The sequence below is a fragment of the Lathyrus oleraceus genome, chromosome 3 (genome assembly GCF_024323335.1).
Source record: "Lathyrus oleraceus cultivar Zhongwan6 chromosome 3, CAAS_Psat_ZW6_1.0, whole genome shotgun sequence".
Taxonomy (NCBI): domain Eukaryota; kingdom Viridiplantae; phylum Streptophyta; class Magnoliopsida; order Fabales; family Fabaceae; genus Lathyrus; species Lathyrus oleraceus.
Window position 1 is genome coordinate 367,395,194 of NC_066581.1, and position 23,481 is coordinate 367,418,674.

Genomic DNA, 23,481 nt, shown 5'->3' on the forward strand with positions numbered 1-23,481 from the left:
GCCTTGTTGTTAACGACCATGGATGGCGAGGACTTTCCATCCCCTGTGAATGCGGACGCAGTTAAAAAATACTTCGTATAAGAGACCCGCTGGACGAAAAGAACAAAAAAAAAAGTCCAGGCAAAAAGGGGCATCCCGGCGAACCAAAAAAAAAATGGAAAAGGTTCGGGAAAAAATTAGGGATAAAAATGAAAAAATGTACACCCGACAAGTCGAAAACCCCACAAGGGCGGCTTGGGCAAAAAGGGTATTCCGGTGGACTGAAAACCCGAAAGGGCGGTCCAGGCAAAAAAGGGATTGAAACGAACAACTGCGTCTAGCATGATCGTTTGTACTTTGGATATGACATGGATAATCCCCGGAAGGGATCAGTCGGAAGCGTCTTGTTTAGAAGGCAGAAAGCACGGAGAGTCTTGAGGACATATGGGGTGTAACCAAGTTGGAAATCGATGAGATCACGGTTTCACATTGCCATTAGGATAGATTTTCCTTTTGTGCGCAATTACCTCTTTTCAGGAATTGCTTCCTTTGTATTGCTCATTCATGAGCCACCTTTTCAATCAATAAAATGCATATTCAGTCAAGTAATTTTGTTTTTGTTTTCATTACCGCTTTGATTGCAAAAACATCCAGTTATTTTGATAAAGAATCTTTTCATTTTAAAACATGGAGATCCCTTCCAATGCATGCTTATAAGATTGAAAGCTGGAAATCTTATTCGGAAGGTTGAGTGACCCAGGTGTTGAAACTTTGGCGCGCCTGGGGCACGTTTTTGTCTAATGATCTCTTTTGCAGGTGCTGTTAGATGCTTTCACTCACTTGCAGGTTGTGACGCGAAGCATCGTTTTGACGAAAGATCCCCGTGGAGTCCAATCAGGGACAAGGGACTGAGGAATGGTGAAAAGACGGCGAGGGATGACGACGATCCTGGAGTATTAATCAAGAAGACTCTTCAAAGTCTGGAGATTGGAAAGTTTGTATGAATCCAGGGAGTTCGATCTCCGTGGAGTATGGAGAAGTCGAGAATACAAGGTGATGAATCAGAAAAGTCCAGACGAGTCTGAGAGCTCTCAAAAGTGGAAAGATGACACTAGGATTTAGATGGTGAATGCCATGGATCGACGAGTCGATGGGTGTTCTGTGCCAGACTTTCTTTGTTTCCCCAAACAGGGTTGGGATTGTTACCTCCTCAGCAGATTCAAGGTCTGTGACTTCCCTAGCAGGGTCGGGATGGTTATCTCCCCAGCAGGTTTGAGATTGGTGTTTCCTCAGCAGCCAGGCCTGAAGGTTGCTATTTCCCCAACGGAGGTGTCTGTTGGTAGTTGTTTCCCCTAGCATGGCGGAGCTTGTTAAGTTCCCCAGCAAGTCGAGGATTGCTGTTTTCCCCGCAGAATGCGTTAGTGGTTTCTTCCCCAGCGAAGTCGCCAAGTGGATCGGGTTCAGGGGAGGTCATCCCTGGTAAGGTTGGTCCTTTCCCCAGCAGCGGTGCTATTCCCCAGCAGGGTGGAGATTGGAGTGTTGTCGAGCTCTTCAGCAGAGTGCCTCGAGCTCCTCAGAAGAGTCCCTTGAGGGGGATACTTTTTATGCATTCATCATTTAGATAAGCATAGCATATTGCATACCTAATTGCGTAGAATTTCCATAATTATGGAGCATTACGCTGTAAAAAAAATCATGCATCATCATTGCAAGCATAAGCTAGTCTCAAGCCGTGGTTACCACTTGAGATTCGGTTTCGCCGGTTGGTGAAGATGCTACTCAAGCCGTGGTTGCCGTTTGAGAAGTGGTTTCGCTGGTTGGAAGATCAGCCTCAACATTGCAAGCATCAGACTCAAGCCGTGGTTACCGTTTGAGATTTGATTTTGCCGGGTGGTGGAGATGTTACTCCGAGGAGTTCAGCATCGTGACGTTGGGTCAATGGTATTCCCCAGTAGTGCGATACTGGAGGAAGAATTTCTGTCGTGCAAGATGGAAGTTGGAAGATGTTACTCTGAGGGGTTTAGCATCATGACGTTAAAGCAACAATGTCCCTCCAGTAGTGCGATATTGGAGGAAGAAATTCTGTCGTGCGAGATGGAAGTTGGAAGGTGTTAGTCTGAGGAGTTCAGCATCGTGATTTTGGATCAACAGCATTCCCCAGTTAGTCCCCGACAAGCGTCTTCCTGGTTTTGACATATGTAGATGTCATCCCTGCGATACTAGTAAGTGTCGTGTCGATCCCCGTAATGTCCCTTTTCTTTGGTGTCAGTAAACATCATTGTTCGATGTCAGTAAACATCATTGTTCGATGTCAGTAAATGTCGAGTTCCTTCCCAGTCATCAGTAAATGTCTGGTCGAGTATCTCTTCTTTGGTGTCAGTAAACATCATTTTTCAATGTCAGTAAACGTCGAGTTCCTTCCCAGTCATTGGTAAATGTCTGGTCGAATATCTTTTCTTTGGTGTCAGTAAACATCATTGTTCGATGTCAGTAAACGTCAAGTTCCCTCCCAGTCATTGGTAAATGTCTGGTCGAGTATATTTTCTTTGGTGTCAGTAAACATCATTGTTCGATGTCAGTAAACATCGAGTTCCTTCCCAGTCATCAGTAAATGTCTGGTCGAATATCCTTTCTTTGGTGTCAGTAAACATCATTGTTCGATGTCAGTAAACGTCGAGTTCCTTCCCAGTCATTAGTAAATGTCTGGTCGAATATCCTCTGAGATGTCGCCATCAGAGTGGTGGTTGGTGTTATTTTCGGCATTGCCAACGGAATTAGCATGGGAAAATGGAGAACGAGGTTCATTGTTTGGCAGCAAGAGTAATATGAAGTTATCGGGGTTCAAATGCGGTGATCGGGGATCATACGCGCGAAAGAAAATATTTGTTTGGGGTTCAAGAAAAGAATCATCAATCAGAAAGTTTCGGGGTTCAAGAAAAGCAAAAAAAATATATAATAATAATCCTCAGCGGATGCGGCGTTCAGGTCATGGGTATTCCTGTGTTACCATTTATTTTGGTATCCAGGTCAACATTTTGTTTCGGTGTTCAGGCCGACTTTCTCCGGACCAGACGGATTCTTCTTTTGAGATTGCTTCTTTGCCGATTCTGACGGGCATTACTAATTATTTCCCATCAGAGCGCAAATTGTTCGTCTGTTCACTACGCCAAAAACTGGAATAGACAGCGCACCTTAGAGGGCGCTTTCTTAAAGAAGCGCACTCTAAAGTGAAGAGAAAAATAAGGAGGAATAGACAGCGCACTTTAGAGGGCGCTTTTGAAACAAAGCGCCCTCTAAAGTGAAGCAAAAAAATAATGAGGAAATGGAGGGACACCAATAGAGGGCGCGTTTATGAAAGCGCCCTCTAAGGGTACCCTTAGAGGGCGCTTTTAAAAAAGCGCTCTCTAAGTCCATGTACAACAGCGCACTTTAGAGAGCGCTTGTGTAACAAAGCGCCCTCTAAAGTGAAGCGAAAAAATAATGAGGAAATGGAGGGACAACAATAGAGGGCGCGTTTATGAAAGCGCCCTCTAAGGATACCCTTAGAGGGCGCTTTTAAAAAAGCGCTCTCTAAGTCCATGTACAACAGCGCACTTTAGAGAGCGCTTGTGTAACAAAGCGCCCTCTAAAGTGAAGCGAAAAAATAATGAGGAAATGGAGGGACAACAATAGAGGGCGCGTTTATGCAAGCGCCCTCTAAGGATACCCTTAGAGGGCGCTTCTAAGGAAGCGCTCTCTAAGTCCATGTACAACAACGCACTTTAGAGGGCGCTTTATTACAAAAGCGCTGTCTAAAGTGAAGCGAAAAAATAAGGAGCAATAGACAGCGCACCTTAGAGGGCGTTTTTTTTCCACAAGCGCCCTCTAAGGTCCCGTTTAGTAAACATTAAAATTATAACATACTGCGCGTTTTGTTATTTCACTCTCTGTTATTTTCGTTCTTTTTCACGTTAGGGTTCTAAGGCGTTCTCCTTCCACCTCTGTTAGATCTACGACGTTTCCTCCTTCTGGCACCAAAGGTACGTTTGTTTCGTTTTAGCTTTGCCCTATTTCTTGCTTTGTTTTAGCTTTGCCCCATTTCAGTTTTTTGTTATTGTTGTCTATGCGTTGTCTATGCTACGTTTGTTTCAACCTGTAAAGTTTCAATATTCATAGTCATTTTAAAAGTACTATGCAGAATAGTGGTGTCACCGTGGTAGCTGAAGCAATGCACATATCAAGTGTGAAGGACTTAAACCCCAAATTTGCAAATCTGTCGTATTTTGGTGTTATCGAGCGCATTTGGGTGTTTGATTATGAGAAGTTTCAGATTCCTATATTTGGTTGCAAGTGGGTTGAAAATAATAACGACATTCGAATGGATAAGTCAGGATTTTTGCAAGTGGATCTTAATAGGGTGGGATACAAAGATGAGTCTTTTATTCTAGCCTCTCAAGCTAGACAAGTGTTCTATGTCAATGATCCGAAAAGTACGAAATGGTCTATAGTTCTTTTTTCCAACAAAGTAATTGATGAAAACACTGGAGATCAAGGTGATGATATTGATGTTGAGATTGAATCGTTTACCAGAAATGATCAAGATGAGAATAATATATCAAATGTTTCATATATTAGAAATGATCATAATGAGGGTATTTGGATCAATCCAACCGTCCGTGTTGTTAAGAGACATGTAGAACATATTCCAACCAAGAAAAGAAAGAGAACTTAGTGAAAAAGGTACAGGTCAAATGATTTTAATTGTTTTCTTTATTACAGGTAAAATGACTTTTATGATTTTAATTGTTTTTACATTTGTCATCTGATTTTAATTGTTTTCTTTTTTACAGGTAAAATGGCTATTATGAAGTCAATCATTTGTGCAAGGGGCAAGGGATGCTCGAAAGTATCAATTGATATTTGTTTAGATGATGATGCTGGATATTTGAAAGTATCCCTCTACGACATTGGTTTCCTTGTTCGACAACATATTCCGATTACATGTGATAATTGGAGAAGTCCGGACTTGAAGGTTGGCAAAGAAAAAATATGGTCGGAGATACAGGCTTGTGTCTCAATAGAGGATGGGTATCTACTTAAAGTTACTTTTGTAGTGGTCCAAAAGAGACATCACACCCGTCTCTTTCCTGTCAACCCCAAAGAGACCGATAGAAGTGGAAAAATTATGCCAGGTTTTTTCAATATATTTCTCAATGCAGCTGGTATATATTATCATTTGAATTTATCACTTTTTGCTGATTTTGTTGTTCTAAATTGTCAAAGGAACCGTGGTAGACACCGGCATTTGTCACCCTAGGGAATTTGATTTTTACCTTAACAGCCATGCAGGAATTCAGGTAATATTAGCTATGTCATTTAACTTTATGCCATTGTTTACTATTTGTTGCTCAATCGCCTTTTGACAGTTCTGTGTTATTTGCATTTGGACGTGTTCTTTTTGTAGGGGACTACTTATGCTGCCATCTGTTGTTTTGGTTGAGCCTTATTTTGTATGGATGTGCGATAGAACTACTAGACAGCTTTTGGATATACAGAACATGTTTGCCACCATGGGTGGATGGGCGTTTTTGTTTAGTATTGGTTAGAACTACTAGACAACTTTTGGATACAGTGGTCACTGGGTGTTGGTTGCTATGTTTTATTCTCTTAATTGTAGTACTTTGAGAATATGTTGTTGTATATTGTTGATCAAAGAATCATATATTAATGTTGTATATATGGAGGATTAATGTTGTATATAAATGGATTCATGTTGTATATATCAATGGATTAATGGTGTATAACATTGGATTAAAGGATGAAATCAATATGAATTTTACACTTTTGCAGCATGCGAACAGGTTACCAAATAAATATATATCCACTGTTTTTCAAACAAATTTTTTTAAAATAACTAACACATTAGAGAGCGCTTTGTCCAGAAAGCGCCCTCTAAACACTTTACAATGACAACTTTAGAGGGCGCTTTTTCCTGAAAGCGCCCTCTAAACACTTTACATTGATAACTTTAGAGGGCGCTTTTTCCTGAAAGCGCCCTCTAAACACTTTACAATGACAACTTTAGAGGGCTCTTTTTCCTGAAAGCGCCCTCTAAACACTTTACACTGACAACTTTAGAGGGCGCTTTTACCAGAAAGCGCCCTCTAAGGTGTCCCTCTATGGACCACTCCAGAGGGCGCTTTTTTCTTAAAGCGCACTATAATGTGGCCACTTTAGACAGCGCTTTCTCCAGGAGAACAAAGCGATGTCTTTACCTATGCCAGCGCTAGATTAGAGAGCGCTTAAAAGCGCTGTTATAGGCCAAAATAAGCGCCCTCTTTTCCCTTATTTGGCGTAGTGGTTCTTGGTATTCAATCACTCTTCACCCTGATCATCTGAAAGCCGAGGTTGTTCATATCGACAGGTTCACAGTGGATTGAATAGGGGCAACTGTAACATCTCAAAATTTGCCCTCCTCTTCTTGGGACTAGTTTTGCATTTTGCATTCTTAGGACATTAGGCATTGCATCTTTTCATATCATGTGAAAATAAACAAGTCACCCTCCTAAGTCTTGCTCAGAAGATAGAGAGGTTGAGAGATTCAAGCCTGAGGGTCTCATGAATTGATGATCACTCATCTGAGGGTTGCTCTTCAATTAGGGTTTTATTGGTTCCTCAAGGAGGTTGAGTATTATCTTGGTTGAAATGATATATCACCATCATCATGGTCTTATCATCCTCAAGGGGTTCACTGTGCCTGATCATGTTCTTTGGGATTAGGGTTTTGACCTCTGGTCAACCCTAATCAATGGTATTCTCCCAACCAGGGATTCTCAAGGAGATGAGGTCTTTATTGAGATGGAGGTCATCATATGATATTATTGAGCTTGTACAAGCTAGGGTTTCATTTTGGAGTCATTTCATCAAGTGGTTGAGGCTCAAAGTCATCTGTGCATGTTCAAAGTCATCTGTCAACCATAAAAGTCAACAGAAAGTCAACTAAAGGCTAGGAGGTGGAGAAATGAGTTTCAACATCTCATTCATGTTCAAAAGAGGTTCATTTGTCATTACAAGCATGTATCTTGAAGAATTTGAGGTCAAGTCAAAAGTTTCCAAAAATGGAAAGTGACATATAATTGAAAGTTTCCCAAAATGGAAAGTTTTTGGTTCAAATTCAACTTGATCTTGCATCACCAAAGAAGCTTCAAATGAATTTTTGTCCAACATGAAAGTTGAAGATCTCTCTCTCCCATTTCCAAAAAGTCCAAGATCATGAATTTATGATGTGTGGTTGAGGAGATATGGTCAAATCATTGTCAAGTGTGCATGGGATTTCAAAAGGGCATAACTTTTGTTTCATAACTCCAAATTTGGTGCCTCTTTTTCTAAAACTCTTCTCTTGACATGAACTTTCCAAATCATTCATCACATTTCATAAAATCTCATCACATAATCATGTGATTTTTCAAGCCATTTTTGGAGGGATTTTCACAAATTTGAAATCTATGCATCATGGGAGCTTTCTACCATTGCCAATGTGTTTAAAAGATGATTTTGAGTGACTTTGATCAAGAAAATGTTACTGTTCATGTCCATTTGCTCCATGCACCATGCAAAATGTCATTTTTGGTCATAACACCTTATTTTGATTAATCACAACTAAACCATGCCTAATTTTAATTAGTATGTGATTAGTGAAGCATATAAATAGAAAAACCTAACAGAATTTCAGTTTAGCTTCATAAATTCTAGATCTAGATCTCAAAATTCTTTTTCCCTCCATTTTTTCTCCAAATCAAAACTTCAATTTCTTCCACATAGTGCATTGATTTTCTTCCATATTCTTGTTCACTGACCTTCATTTAGCATAGATTAAGCATTGGTTTGGAAGATTCGAGCAAGAATTGAGCACTTGAAGATCAAGAACATGATGATGGAGATTTAAATCTAAGCTAGATCCAAGCCATTCCAAGCTTCATTTTCAACTTCAGAGGTGTTAACAAGGTTGATAGAAGGGATTTGGATGCTTTTGGACACTTGAACCTACCACTGCCATTGTTGGAGCTTCAAGAGGTCACATTTTCGAACCTCCTAATTCATGATTTTATGTGCATAGAATTGTAGAGTTTTTCATGGTGAGAATGCTGATATAAATTTCGTGTGATTTGGTGCAATATTCATGAAGTTATGTGGAATTGAAAGTTTGTAGATCTAGAAAGCTTTCCTTCGATTCTTGAAATTCATGATGAATTAGTGTGAATTGTTTATGGATTCGTGTTCCTCGTTGCATAGGCTTCGTTTTGATATAAAATTTGTGAAATTCTGGGCACTTTGAAAAATTCTGGAAAAAACGCATGAACATTCATGCTGTTCTTCATCATCTTCATGAAGAAGATGAAGATCTTCGTGTTATGTCGGTTTTGCGTCCTTTGCGTCGGTTTGAACCGTCGCTAGAGTAGAACTAGGGCTCGCTGCCAAAACGGCAGCGTTTCATGGCCAGGCGCTCATTTCAAATTGCTACCAGGTTCGATTCTTGGTAGCAGCGTTTTTCAAATTATTTCACAATTATGCTTTTCCCTCCCTAATTTCATGTATGTGCCATTTTCATTTCATTTTTTTTCCTCCAACTTCCAAAATCATAACTAACTTAAAAATGGCTCAATTAATTCCAAATTTTTTGTAGCATGATCCTATGTTTGTCTAGAATTTTTTGGTGGTAATTTCATGATTTTACACTTTCTGGATTTTGAATTGTGGTTGAGTATGTGAACGTGTGTACATTTGTGACCTTGCTCCATTCATCTTATCATAAAATGCTCAAAAATAATCCAAATGCAATGAAATTTTGCATGATTGTTCCTAACATGTTAATGGATGTTTTAGGCTTGGTTTGGTATTTTTCTCATTTACCATTTCTGTTTTATGCATGTGTTAACTTGGTGTAACAATATGTGTCACATAATTTGATGATCAACTTGTGCAATTTTATTGCCATGCCAATTGAACTTGGGTGCTTCTAATTTTCTGTATGATGATTGTTTAGGATGTATTGAATGTTCATAAATATTTCCAGAATTATTTGAATCATTTCTGTTTTGATTTGGAATTTTCATTCTCAATGTCCATTTGTGAGCTTTGAAATTGTCTTTGACTTCTCTTGCACATGAAATGCCTTTGCTAGATGATTTTGTTTTGGTCCTTTTTAGGACATATTCATATGTGTTTGAAGTTGCATTGTGTTGAATTTCAGCTCCTGTTTTGGATTTTTTCTTCACTTTTGACCCTAGGCTTTGACCTAGTGGTTTGGACTTACATTTGAGTTGTGAATTTAAGGTTCAAGCACTTAATCTCCATGGTGGATGATGCTTCATCATTTATATGTTGATATTTGTTATTGATTGCTAACATTTGCTGTTTTGTAGGTTGATGACAACTCATTTGTGTTTGCCTTAGGGCTTACTCATTGTGCATATTGATTTGTCTGTCTGTTTGATATTGACTGTTGTCTGTTTGTCTGAGTATTGTACTGATTGGTTTAGCTGTTTCCACAGGTACCTAAGTCGCTTTAAGTTCATTTGAACTTTGCTTTGCTTTGATTATGGTTGGCATACCACTTAGGTAACTTCCTTGATCTTCATGTAGTCTGGAAGACCTGTCATGTTATGTTGGCAGGCACCTGTCTGAAGCCCTCCTTAAGAGGCAATGTTTGTGTTTGTTTAATTTTGTGCCTTGTACATTCAAAGACCTCCTAAGTGAAAAGGCAATTGGCAGATAAAAGGGATGTGTCATCCATCCCCTGCTATTCATTTGTGTCTCTCATCTTGCTCGCACCATGTGTTGATGCATTTTGAGTAAAAACCAAAAATCTTGTATATAGAGTCAGTCATTGTGGAGAAGAGTTCCTTCATTCTGAACTCCCACATCTTCTGTTGATTCAAGCTCACCCAGGCCCGGGTTAAGAGCTATGAGGCATAAACCTCATCTCCATTTCACCTGCTCACCCTAACTCTCAATGTTAGAGGTTAAGAGCCTGACTACCCTTTCCAGTTGGCTTGTTTGTCAAGGTCGATATGACCCCTTGACTAAAGCCCAACCTTGCTTGAGCCCCCTTGGTTGTGTATAGTGTGTGCTATTTTCTTTTGATGTTTATCTTCTTAGCTTCTCATCTTCTTTCTGTAGGAGTCGTATGATCAACTTTTGAGGAAGTTGACGTACGTAGAGATAGACTTGAGTTGACTCACTGCCTGTGTGAGTCAAACTCTTGTTAGAGACTTCAATATAGGGATCGTATGCATGACAACTTCTAGGCTCGAGTCGTAGTCTCTCTAGTAGCTTGTTATCTCCCTAGTCTCTGGTTAGGTTAGAAGTTCTTTCCCTGTTAAGGGGAACTATGTTGCCCTGATCCTCATACCAGTTGAGGTACGTAGGTAGGAGATCGTACGAGATCTCTCCGGGCACCCTTTTCCTTTTTTTTGTGTGTTTGCTTGACAGCTAGCAGGCTCGAGTACCAGACTCCTTGTTGGTTTGTTTGTTCAACTTTTTGTTGCTTTTGACGACTCAACGTCCGGTTAACCTCTTGTTTGCTTGGAGTCTGATGTAAGTCCAGCGATTGGCATTCGGTTTCCTTGTTTGGGTTTGTTGTTAGGAGATGGATGTAAGACCAGCGATTGGCATTCCGTATCCTATTTGTGTTTGTGTTTGGAGTCTGATGTAAGTCCAGCGATTGGCATTCGGTTTCCTTGTTTGGGTTTGTTGTTAGGAGATGGATGTAAGACCAGCGATTGGAATTCCGTATCCTATTTGTGTTTGTTGTTTGGAGTCTGATGTAAGTCCAGCAATTGGCATTCGGTTTCCTGTGTGCGTTTGTTTGTTGTGTGTGGAGTCTGATGTAAGTCCAGCGATTGGCATTCGGTTTCCTTGTTTGTGTTTGTTGTTTGGAGTCGGACGTAAAACCATTCATTGGCAGTCTGTTTCCATTGGTGTGTTTGTTTTGACGTCTCAGCGTCTGTGCGTGTGTTTTGTTTTGGCGTGCGTTAGCCGAACTACGGTAGCTCTGATTCTCATTCCAGACGAGATACGTAGGCATAGGATACGATATCCTAGCGAGCCCGTTCCCCATTTCCCCGAACTACGTTGACTCGGATGTTTGTTTCTGACAAACTACGTAGGACCAGGATGCGACATCCTGCCGAGTCACCTTCCTCCTTCTTCCACCTGTGGGCTTATTCCAGTGTGTGTGCATGTTTTGAGCAGTTTTTTTAGCAACCTTATTCTATTCTTTTGAGCGTGGATCCCGTCGAGTACGACGGACGTGAGGGGTGCTAATACCTTCCCTTGCGTAACCGACTCCCGTACCTTGTAATCTCCGGTCGTAAGACCATTTCCTTTCCAGGTTTACTTCGAGCGTTTCCTTTCCCTCCTTTGGGATGAATAACGCACGGTGGCGGCTTTGTTTGTTTGCTTTTTCCCGCCGGTTGTTTTTCGCGTTGCGACAGCTGGCGACTCTGCTGGGGACTTTGAGAAGTTGACCTCTTGCTGGTCCATCTTCCCTAAGCGAGTCACTTCTAGCGCTCTCTAGGATAATTTTGGTTGCTTTTATTGCTCTATTTATTGCATTTATGATTATTATACTGTGTATATATTTGCGTATGTGTTTGCATGCATCATGTTATCATTGTGCTGATTCTGTACAGGTTGGTTCCTCTGTTTGGGGTGGGTGTTCTGAGTGGGGCTAAAACCCAGGCCCGAGTATACACCTAGGATTAGTGTGGTCTCACGTTCCTCACATGTTGGTTGGGCATGTTGTTGCGACGTGACATACCACAAGCCGGACGAGGTTCTTCTGAGTGAGCTCTTCCGGTTGGAGTATTCCACTTTGGTCGAGTTACCTCTTTAGAGCTATTGACTTCGGCGACCGTTCTTTCCCGGATCTTTGGTTTAGACGATCTTATGAGAGCTGCAGCGGCACACCCGAAAGGGCAAACCCGTTGAGTATCTTGTCCGATTGTCGAAGCCATTATCCGCCTTAGGATGACCTGATTAGAATTCACCTGTGAGGGGAGGGTTTGATTCTTACAGATGCATGTTCTGATGGTGACTAATGGTTCAGTTATTGATCAGAGTTCTATTTATAAGTCGGATTTATGGATTTATTTCCGAGACGCCGGAGTTCTGTCCGTGGTATTTATCAGTGGGGATCCGTTTATTTCAGGATTCCTTGGGCTGGTTCAGAGGGTCTTGTGGTTATCTGTTCAGAGGACTTTCTGATGATGATGGTGATGTATCCTTAGGTTCCGTTCATTTCGGAACTCCTGAGTTGGATTTATGGTTGCTCAGTACCTCAGATGGTTGTGATTAGTTCAGAGGCCGTAACTCAGTGCAGTGGATGTTCAGATGACTTGGAGGATGGCACAGTGCATTGCATTCATACATCCGTATCATTCATATTTTGCATTTATCTGCATCTAACACATGTTTATCCATATGCAGGGGACATTCTTGATCGAGATCCTGGTTGAGAGACTTCTTTGTTCCAGACATGAGGACCGGCTTGAAGGACGATGTTGTCTACAGTTTCTTCAATCCAGAGATTGGTGTGCTGAGAGATATGATAACATTGATTACACCTGACCATGTGGGGATGTTTCGTGAGGCATACGGTGGTATTCTGAAGTTGGTTTTCAGGCTCACAGACAGTGATAGGAGTTCCATCCATACTCTTCTCCAGTTTTGTGACCCTGGTTTGAGGTGTTTCGTCTTCCCGGATTACCTGTTGGGACCTTTGATGGAAGACTATGCCAGTATCCTGGGTATTCAGATCAGAGATCAGATTCCATTCTATGTCACTAGGGCTGAACTTGATGTTGCTGAAATTTCTCGTGCTCTTTATTTGAGCCCAGAGGTGACCAAGGGGGGTTTGAAGGAGAAGGGAAAGTTGCCCGGTTTTCATCTGAGTTTCTTGGAGGCTAAAGCCAAGGAGCATGCTGTTGTGGGTGATTGGAGGGCCGCTTGTGCTTTGATTGCTGTGAGCATCTATGGAATCGTCATGTTCCCTAATCAGAAGAATTTTGTGGGTATTAATGCCATCAGGTTGTTTGCTCAGAGGAACCCTATTCCTACCTTGGTTGGGGATGTCTATTACTCGATCCATAATCAGAACGAGAAGCGGCGTGGGGGATTGATCAGATGTTGTGCTCAGTTGTTATACAAGTGGTTCATGGGGTATTTGCCTTCCAGAGGTGCCTTTGCTTTTGTTCTTCAGGACTACAAGGTTAATTGGGCGACCAAGCTGATGGGTTTGCGAGCCAAGGACATAGCCTAGACTCACAATAGTGTGACCGGACGAGATTTCATCTACAGTTATGGGAGTTTTCCCAATGTGCCTCTCATAGGAGTTCAGGGTTGCATTAATCACAACCCGACACTTCTTAGGAGACAGATGGGGTTTGCTATGGAGGGTCCTCCTCTCGGGCGAGAGATTCAGGAGTCTTTCTATTTCCCGGCTGAGGGTAATCTGACACGGTTGAGGCAAGTGTCTAGGGCATGGCGTAACATTCAGAGAAAGGGCAAAGTTCCTTTTGGTAGGGTTAATAATAGGTCTTTTCCTCTGTTTGATGATTGGCTCAGAAAGAGGATTGAGCTCATGCATCTACCATTTCCTGGGGGTGATTCTTGGTGTCCATTGATTGAGGGGCCACGTTCTTCTGTCAGCATGAAGGAGTACCTTGAGATGAAGAAGGAGAGAGATCAGTTGCGAGCAGAGAAGGTTGAGTTGGAGATGAGTGTTGCTAGAATTCAGATGGCTAATCAGGAAATCAAAGGGAAAATAGAAGACCAGGATAAGAGACATGCTCTGGAGGTGAAGCGCTTTGAGATAGACACCGCCTATTATCGCAAGATCAACCAAGCGTTAGAGTCGTCTACGAAGGAGCACGACATTACCAAGGAGAAGTTGGCTAGAGCTTTGAAGGTCATTGAGGATGAGAAGAGGAGACAGATCCTTGTGAAGACTCAGAGGGAAGCTAGAGCCAAAGTTCTTGCCATAGAATGGGAAGCAGAGCAAGCGAAGATTGTGGCTGAGAGAGATCACTGTCTTGCTGAGAGGGATCATTATTTCAGACAGATGAAGATTCACCAGAAGGAGATAGGAAGACTTCAGCAGGAGAACACTGAGCTCAGGTTTGCCGTGAAGTTTACTAAGATGGTTGATGATGCAGAGCCGTCTGTGGGACCTTCTTCAGTGTAGACTTTTATTATTGTGTTGGATTATCGTCAGGCCTGTTGACGAAATTCACTTGCTTGTATTTCCTTTCTGATTCTGGAGAATTGTAAGTTGATTTGTATCAGACTTGATGTATGATTCTCGCACGTATAGTGCACTTTTGATATACACAGTTATTATCATTCATTGATTGATCTCAGAGCTTTATTTGCTTTGCCATGCTTCACTCACATAGCACACACATGGTTGGGTGATATCTTTGCTAAATCATAATTCTCTGCTTTGTATGGAGAAACCAGATGATTGATGTTAGAATGTTGCTGTCGGATTATTATTTGTCTCGATGAAACCAGGATCGAAAGACGGAATGTTCCTCATATGGATAGACATTGCATTCATGCGTGAGTCATAATAACCTGTTTTCTGTTTTGCAGGTGTTAGTTTCTAACATGTTTGATTGAAACAGGAGTGATGAATCCACCCAACGCTGACATTCTCGAGCTGAAAGAGAAGATGAGTGAGCTGATCAGTGTTATGCAAGAGTTCTCCGTGGGGCAGAAAGCAATCACTGAAAGGTTGGAGAGGATTGAAAACCGGCTGAGAATGGGGGAAATACAGGGAAACGCTCCGCCGTCTGGAGTAAAGAAGTCCTTTGGTGATAGTCAGCGCAAGAAGGGGGGAGAATTTAGTGATGTGTATACCAGAAAGGAACACGGTAGGGATCGTTACCACCCGTATGCTGCTACAGTGACGATTCCTACTGGTAATCGATCTGCACAACAGCAACAGCAGTCACCTCAACGGAGAACACAGAGAGCTGGGTACCAAGTGAGAATAAGGATGACTGATCGTCAGTTTGATAAGCCACCCATGGCGTATGCTCTTCTGTTTAAGAGGTTGAAGGATATGGGGTTGGTGCAGCTGAGGACGTTGGCTCCGGTAGGATCAGACCAAAGGCTTGCAGGTTACAATGAGAACATCAAGTGCGAGTTCCATTCGGGTGCACCTGGGCATAGCATTGAGGGTTGTAAAGCTTTTAAGCATGTCGTTCAAGATTTGGTGGATTCTAAAGCCATCAATTTTGCACCGACACCGAATGTTAATGCTAACCCCATGCCGGTGCATGGTCCTATGAGGGTGAACATGATGTCAGAAGATAAGAGAAAAATAGAGGTGACAGATGTGGATCAGTTGAGGACTCCAATGTCTGTGGTCAAGAGGCATTTGATGAAGAGTGGAGTTTTCCCTGGCTGTGATAATTGTTGTGCTGCTTGTACTGTCACTGCAAATGGGTGTGTGATGTTGAGGGAGACGATTCAGAGAATGATGGATGGGGGACGTCTCCGATTTGAGAAAGTTGATTGGGGGGAAAAAGATATCTTTGTCAACCAACTGTCATCGTTCAAGTATGTTGAAATGGACAGTGGAATATTTGAAACACCGAGTCAGGCATTCGAGACCGTCAAGGTGGAGAATGCTGTTTTTGCAAAAGGAGAGAAGAAGCCGTCCATTTCTTCTTACAAGCAAGCCGTTGAAGTGGTGAAGAGCGGAGGAGCCCCAGGTTGGGGAAAGATGATAGACATCGCCGCCAAGGAACACAGGTTTGGGGTTGGCTATCAGCCGGGCCGAGGCTCATCTGGACAGGGTAAAGGACGTCGTCAGCCATTCACGTTCACCAATGCGGGATTGCTAAATCCAGATCGCGTCTGTTCGGTGGGTGAAGAGGTCGACAGTGACTGTGAGCTGGATGGTTGGATAAAACCGTGCGTACCAGGGATGGAAGTCCAGAATTGGAAGGCCTAAAAGATCATCACTGTCACTCTGCGTGAAGAGTATTATTTCTGTTTTTCAATACTGTTTGCATGAAAGCCATACGTTTTGCCCGAAACGTAATGGTTCATTGTAAGGGCCACCTCATGTGTTTCATTTTGCAACATTTTGCATAATTAATAAATGGATGTTTTTCACATTAAAAGCAGTGTTCCCTATTTTTCACTTATTTTTTGCAGTTTAAAAACAAAAATAAAAATGGCAATGTTTATTTTCATTTTTCTTTCTTTTGATTTGTCTCGTTCCGGCTCTAAAGCCTTTATTCTCCGGATCTTGTTGATAACAATTCGGTTACACCTTTATATGACTTCGACAATTCGATCTATCATGCCAAAGAAGGAGACGAAGAAGATCGTGATCTGCTGGAAGATTAGCCAGATTGTTGGGACAAGAGGAGAAGGTGATTCAACCGCACGAGGAGCGAGTTGAGATTGTCAACCCAGGCACCGAGGAAGTCTGAAAGGAAATAAAGGTTGGGGCCGCCTTGGAGGCGAGTGACAAGAGTGGAGGTGATGCCATTCAGTCTCAAGAACGTCGGTGCCACGTGTCAGAGAGTCATGGTGACTTTGTTTCATGATATGATTCATCATGAAATCGAGTGCTATGTTGATGACATGATATCAAAGTCCCAAGCAGAAGAGGGGCACCTGGTAGGTCTGGCCAAGCTGTTTGACTAGTTGAGACAATTCAAACTGAGGTTGAATCCGAGTGAGCGCACTTTCGGAGTGCGGTCCGGTCAGTTGCTTAGGCTTATTGTAAGCGAAAGAGGAATCGAGGTTGATCCTGCTAAAAAAAAAGTAATACAAGAAATGCCTGAACCGAGAACGGAAAAAGAGGTTCGTGGTTTCTTAGGTAGATTGAACTGCATCTCACGGTTCATATCTTATCTAACAGCCGTGTGTGAACTCATGTAAAAAAAAAGAGAAAAGAAAAGATCAAACAGTCAGGTGAAATAATGATCGCCAAGGGGCATTTGAAAAATAAAAGAATATTTGCAGGAGCTTCCGGTTCTATTGCCTCCCGTGGAGGGACGACCATTAATTCTGTACTTGACAGCCCTCGAGGGGTCTATGGGGTGCGTACTGGGGCAGCATGACGAGTCTGGTCGAAAAGAGCATGCAATTTACTCTAGCAAAAAGTTTACCGACTGTGAAACAATATATTCACTGCTCGAAAAAACTTGCTGTACTTTGGCATAGGCTGCTCGCCGACTGAGACAGTATATGCTGGTTCATACCACTTTATGGATTTCCAAGATGGATCTGATCAAGTATAACTTTGAAAAGCCAGCATTGAACGGACGGGTTGCGAGAGAGCAAATGACTTTGACTGATTTTGATGTACAATATACCTCTCAGAAAGCAATCAAGGGGAGTGTATTGTCTGATTACTTCGCCCAGCAACCCGTTGAGGATTCTCAACCGATGAAGTTTGAATTCCCTGATGAGGACATCATGGTTCTCAAATCGAAAGATTGCGAGGAACCGATCCCGGAGGAGGGGCCTGACCCTGAATCCGAACGGATTCTGATGTTTGATGGGGCCCTTGACGTGAATGGTATGAGTGAGTGCTGTTTTGGTTATGCCGAAAGGATCCCACATTCCTTTTGTTGCCCGGATAACATTTGAATGCACCAACAATGGTGGCTGAGTACAAAGCCTGTATCATGGGTATCGATCTTTGGTGCGTACGTCTACTGGGGCAACGCCGTTCTCGCTTGTGTATGGGATAAAAGTGGTATTACCTATTGAGGTCCAGATCCCATCGTGGAGAGTCCTGATGGATGAAAGTTGGAAAAGGCTGAGTGGATAGGGACCCGGTACGAAGAGTTGAGCCTGATTAAGGAAAAGAGGCTAGAGTCCTTTGTCATGGGCAGTTGTACCAGCAGCGGATGAAGCGTGCTTTTGACCGAAAGGTACGACCTCGTGTGTATCACGTAGGTGATATGGTGCTGAAAAGGATCCTTCCTCCTCAGAACGATCGTAGGGGCAAATGGACACCCAATTATGAAGGTCCGTTCGTGGCCAAGAAGGTTTTCTCTGGCGGAGCCTTGTTGTTAACGACCATGGATGGCGAGGACTTTCCATCCCCTGTGAATGCGGACGCAGTTAAAAAATACTTCGTATAAGAGACCCGCTGGACGAAAAGAACAAAAAAAAAGTCCAGGCAAAAAGGGGCATCCCGGCGAACCAAAAAAAAATGGAAAAGGTTCGGGCAAAAATTAGGGATAAAAATGAAAAAATGTACACCCGGCAAGTCAAAAACCCCACAAGGGCGGCTTGGGAAAAAAGGGTATCCCGGTGGACTGAAAACCCGAAAGGGCGGTCCAGGCAAAAGAGGGATTGAAACGAACAACTGCGTCTAGCATGATCGTTTGTACTTTGGATATGACATGGATAATCCCCGGCAGGGATCAGTCGGAAGCGTCTTGTTCAGAAGGCAGAAAGCACGGAGAGTCTTGAGGACATATGGGGTGTAACCAAGTTGGAAATCGATGAGATCACGGTTTCACATTGCCATTAGGATAGATTTTCCTTTTGTGCGCAATTACCTATTTTCAGGAATTGCTTCCTTTGTATTGCTCATTCATGAGCCACCTTTTCAATCAATAAAATGCATATTCAGTCAAGTAATTTTGTTTTTGTTTTCATTACCGCTTTGATTGCAAAAACATCCAGTTATTTTGATAAAGAATCTTTGCATTTTAAAACATGGAGATCCCTTCCAATGCATGCTTATAAGATTGAAAGCTGGAAATCTTATTCGGAAGGTTGAGTGACCCAGGTGTTGAAACTTTGGCGCGCCTGGGGCACGTTTTTGTCTAACGATCTCTTTTGTAGGTGCTGTTAGATGCTTTCACTCACTTGCAGGTTGTGACGCGAAGCGTCGTTTTGACGAAAGATCCCCGTGGAGTCCAATCAGGGAAAAGGGACTGAGGAATGGTGAAAAGACGGCGAGGGATGACGACGATCCTGGAGTATTAATCAAGAAGACTCTTCAAAGTCTGGAGATTGGAAAGTTTGTATGAATCCAGGGAGTTCGATCTCTGTGGAGTATGGAGAAGTCGAGAATACAAGGTGATGAATCAGAAAAGTCCAGACGAGTCTGGGAGCTCTCAAAAGTGGAAAGCTGACACTAGGATTTAGATGGTGAATGCCATGGATCGACGAGTCGATGGGTGTTCTGTGCCAGACTTTCTTTGTTTCCCCAAACAGGGTTGGGATTGTTACCTCCTCAGCAGATTCAAGGTCTGTGACTTCCCTAGCAGGGTCGGGATGGTTATCTCCCCAGCAGGTTTGAGATTGGTGTTTCCTCAGCAGTCAGGCCTGAAGGTTGCTATTTCCCCAACGGAGGTGTCTGTTGGTAGTTGTTTCCCCTAGCATGGCGGAGCTTGTTAAGTTCCCCAGCAAGTCGAGGATTGCTGTTTTCCCCGCAGAATGCGTTAGTGGTTTCTTCCCTAGCGAAGTCCCCAAGTGGATCGGGTTCAGGGGAGGTCATCCCTGGTAAGGTTGGTCCTTTCCCCAGCAGCGGTGCTATTCCCCAGCAGGGTGGAGATTGGAGTGTTGTCGAGCTCTTCAGCAGAGTGCCTCGAGCTCCCCAGAAGAGTCCCTTGAGGGGGATACTTTTTATGCATTCATCATTTAGATAAGCATAGCATATTGCATACCTAATTGCGTAGCATTTCCATAATTATGGAGCATTACGCTGTAAAAAAATTCATGCATCATCATTGCAAGCATAAGCTAGTCTCAAGCCGTGGTTACCGTTTGAGATTCGGTTTCGCCGGTTGGTGAAGATGCTACTCAAGCCGTGGTTGCCGTTTGAGAAGTGGTTTCGCTGGTTGGAAGATTAGCCTCAGCATTGCAAGCATCAGACTCAAGCCGTGGTTACCGTTTGAGATTTGATTTCGCCGGGTGGTGGAGATGTTACTCCGAGGAGTTCAACATTGTGACGTTGGGTCAATGGTATTCCCCAGTAGTGCGATACTGGAGGAAGAATTTCTGTCGTGCGAGATGGAAGTTGGAAGATGTTACGTTGAGGGGTTTAGCATCATGACGTTAAAGCAACAATGACCCCCCAATAATGCGATATTGGAGGAAGAATTTCTGTCGTGCGAGATGGAAGTTGGAAGGTGTTACTCTAAGGAGTTCAGCATCCTGATTTTGGATCAACAGCATTCCCCAGTTAGTCCCCGGCAAGCGTCTGCCTGGTTTTGACATATGTAGATGTCATCCCTGCGATACCAGTAAGTGTCGTGTCGATCCCCGTAATGTCCCTTTTCTTTGGTGTCAGTAAACATCATTGTTCGATGTCAGTAAACATCATTGTTCGATGTCAGTAAACGTCGAGTTCCTTCCCAATCATCAGTAAATGTCTGGTCGAGTATATTTTCTTTAGTGTCAGTAAACATCATTTTTCGATGTCAGTAAACGTCGAGTTCCTTCCCAGTCATTGGTAAATGTCTGGTCGAATATCTTTTCTTTGGTGTCAGTAAACATCATTGTTCGATGTCAGTAAACGTCAAGTTCCCTCCCAGTCATTGGTAAATGTCTGGTCGAGTATATTTTCTTTGGTGTCAGTAAACATCATTGTTCGATGTCAGTAAACATCGAGTTCCTTCCCAGTCATCAGTAAATGTCTGGTCGAATATCCTTTCTTTGGTGTCAGTAAACATCATTGTTCGATGTCAGTAAACGTCGAGTTCCTTCCCAGTCATTGCTAATGTGTGGTCGAATATCCTCTGAGATGTCGCCATCAGAGTGGTGGTTGGTGTTATTTCCGGCATTGCCAACGGAATTAGCATGGGAAAATGGAGAACGAGGTTCATTGTTTGGCAGCAAGAGTAATATGAAGTTATCGGGGTTCAAATGCGGTGATCGGGGATCATACGCGCGAAAGAAAATATTTGTTTGGGGTTCAAGAAAAGAATCATCAATCAGAAAGTTTCGGGGTTCAAGAAAAGCAAAAAAAATATATAATAATAATCCCCAGCGGATGCGGCGTTCAGGTCATGGGTATTCCTGTGTTACCATTTATTTTGGTATCCAGGTCAACATTCTGTTTCGGTGTTCAGGCCGACTTTCTCCGTACCAGACGGATTCTTCTTTGGAGATTGCTTCTTTGCCGATTCTGACGGGCATTGTTAATTATTTCCCATCAGAGTGCAAATTGTTCTTCTGTTCTTGGTATTCAATCACTCTTCACCCTGATCATCTGAAAGCCGAGGCTGTTCATATCGACAAGTTCATAGTGGATTGAATAGGGGCAGCTGTAACATCTCAAAATTTGCCCTCCTCTTCTTGGGACTAGTTTTGCATTTGGCATTTTAGGACATTAGGCATTGCATCTTTGCATATCATGTGAAAATAAACAAGTCACCCTCCTAAGTCTTGCTCAGAAGATAGAGAGGTTGAGAGATTCAAGCCTGAGGGTCTCATGAATTGATGATCAATCATCTGAGGGTTGCTCTTCAATTAGGGTTTTATTGGTTCCTCAAGGAGGTTGAGTATTATCTTGGTTGAAAGGATATATCACCATTATCATGGTCTTATCATCCTCAAGGGGTTCACTATGCCTGATCATGTTCTTTGGGATTAGGGTTTTGACCTCTGGTCAACCCTAATCAATGGCATTCTCCCAACCAGGGATTCTCAAGGAGATGAGGTCTTTATTGAGATGGAGGTCATCATATGATATTATTGAGCTTGTACAAGCTAGGGTTTCATTTTGGAGTCATTTCATCAAGTGGTTGAGGCTCAAAGTCATCTGTGCATGTTCAAAGTCATCTGTCAACCATAAAAGTCAACAGAAAGTCAACTGAAGGCTAGGAGGTGGAGAAATGAGTTTCAACATCTCATTCATGTTCAAAAGAGGTTCATTTATCATTACAAGCATGTATCTTGAAGAATTTGAGGTCAAGTCAAAAGTTTCCAAAAAAGGAAAGTGACCTATAATTGAAAGTTTCCCAAAATGGAAAGTTTTTGGTTCAAATTCAACTTGATCTTGCATCACCAAAGAAGCTTCAAATGAATTTTTGTCCAACATGAAAGTTTAAGATCTCTCTCTCCCATTTCCAAAAAGTCCAAGATCATGAATTTATGATGTGTGGTTGAGGAGATATGGTCAAATCATTGTCAAGTGTGCATGGGATTTCAAAAGGGCATAACTTTTGTTTCATAACTCCAAATTTGGTGCCTCTTTTTCTAAAACTCTTCTCTTGACATGAACTTTCCAAATCATTCATCACATTTCATAAAATCTCATCACATAATCATGTGATTTTTCAAGCCATTTTTGGAGGGAAATTCACAAATTTGAAATCTATGCATCATGGGAGCTTTCTACCATTGCCAATGTGTTTAAAAGATGATTTTGAGTGACTTTGATCAAGAAAATGTTATTGTTCACGTCCATTTGCTCCATGCACCATGCAAAATGTCATTTTTGGTCATAACACCTTATTTTGATTAATCACAACTAAACCATGCCTAATTTGAATTAGTATGTGATTAGTGAAGCATATAAATAGAAAAACCTAACAGAATTTCAGTTTAGCTTCATAAATTCTAGATTTAGATCTCAAAATTCTTTTTCCCTCCATTTTTTCTCCATATCAAAACTTCAATTTCTTCCACATAGTGCATTGATTTTGTTCCATATTCTTGTTCACTGACCTTCATTTAGCATAGATCAAGCATTGGTTTGGAAGATTCGAGCAAGAATTGAGCACTTGAAGATCAAGAACATGATGATGGAGATTTAAATCTAAGCTAGATCCAAGCCATTCCAAGCTTCATTTTCAACTTCAGAGGTGTTAACAAGGTTGATAGAAGGGATTTGGATGCTTTTGGACACTTGAACCTACCACTGCCATTGTTGGAGCTTCAAGAGGTCACATTTTCGAACCTCCTAATTCATGATTTTATGTGCATAGAATTGTAGAGTTTTTCATGGTGAGAATGCTGATATAAATTTCGTGTGATTTGGTGCAATATTCATGAAGTTATGTGGAATTGAAAGTTTGTAGATCTAGAAAGTTTTCCTTCGATTCTTGAAATTCATGATGAATTAGTGTGAATTATTTATGGATTCGTGTTCCTCGTTGCATAGGCTTCGTTTTGATATAAAATTTGTGAAGTTCTGGGCACTTTGAAAAATTCTGGAAAAAACGCATGAACATTCATGCTGTTCTTCATCATCTTCATGAAGAAGATGAAGATCTTCGTGTTACGTCGGTTTTGCGTCCTTTGCGTCGGTTTGAACCGTCACTAGCGTAGAACTAGGGCTCGCTGCCAAAACGGCAACGTTTCATGGCCAGGCGCTCATTTCAAATTGCTACCAGGTTCGATTCCTGGTAGCAGCGTTTTTCAAATTATTTCACAATTATGCTTTTCCCTCCCTAATTTCATGTATGTGCCATTTTCATTTCATTTTTTTCCCTCCAACTTCCAAAATTCATAACTAATTGAAAA